The sequence below is a fragment of the Solanum tuberosum genome, unplaced genomic scaffold, assembly GCF_000226075.1.
Source record: "Solanum tuberosum cultivar DM 1-3 516 R44 unplaced genomic scaffold, SolTub_3.0 scf00405, whole genome shotgun sequence".
In the NCBI taxonomy this organism is placed as follows: Eukaryota; Viridiplantae; Streptophyta; class Magnoliopsida; order Solanales; family Solanaceae; genus Solanum; species Solanum tuberosum.
The window spans coordinates 1-1044 of NW_006239323.1; positions in this window are offsets into that span (position 1 = coordinate 1).

Sequence of the window (1044 nt, forward strand, 5' to 3'; positions counted from 1 at the left end):
TTGTCTTGAATTAATTATTCAAATCCAGTATGCAGCAGATTCCTTAAAAAAAAAAAAATCTGCATATAAATACAATGAATGTGTTGAAAGAGTTCACGACCAAAAAAAAAACTGTGAAGAGTTTTCAACCTTTTCAAATGACTCCTCCACTGCTTTTAAAAATATATAGTGTTGCCACAAAATGTGGAATTCATTATCCAGTAAAATAAAAACTGTAAAAGTAACAGGTTGGATGTTTTACATTATTATTTGAATATATTAAAAACTGTAAGAATTTAATTGACTGTTTAAAAAAGTAGAAAAACTTAAAATACTATATAAATTTTAAAATTATTATTTTTTATTTAAATTAACTACAAATAATTAATTTTAATTATACATAATTCCGAATTTTTAATATAGTATTATTAATATTATTATTAAATTATTAAATAGTAAAAGATGGTTACATATTTGAGCAAAACTATTTCAGTTTTTTTTACGTTTCTAAATTTCCTTTTCATTTTTTTTAATTATTATATTTTAAATTAATTTTGCTAATTAATAGTGGTTGTAGTTTATTTTTAAAAAGAACTGCCAAGTGCAGATTCTCACAATAATAAAAGTGAAAAACTAGTGATTTTTTTTGTTGAACTTACGTTTCTTTTTTTTGTTCTTTTTAAAAATGAATATTTTTTTCTAATTTTTTTCATAGGTTATTATCAGAAACAAATATTTTGAAAAAAAAGAGAATTTATTTTTACCCCATTAATATTATTATATATATATATATATATATATATTACAATATTTTTTAAATTGAGATATTTAAAAGGATAATATTTGATAGTTCCACAAAATTGGATAATGCTTGATAGTTCCACAAAATTAGGCTCAATATTTTTTAAATTAAGATATTTAAAAAGATAATACTTGATAGTTCCACAAAATTAGATAATGCTTGATAGAGTTCCACAAAATTAGGCTCAAAACCAAAATTTTAGCGTGTGTGTTTTTTATTTTTATTTTTTATATTTTCAAAGTTTAAATTTTTATTTTAAATAT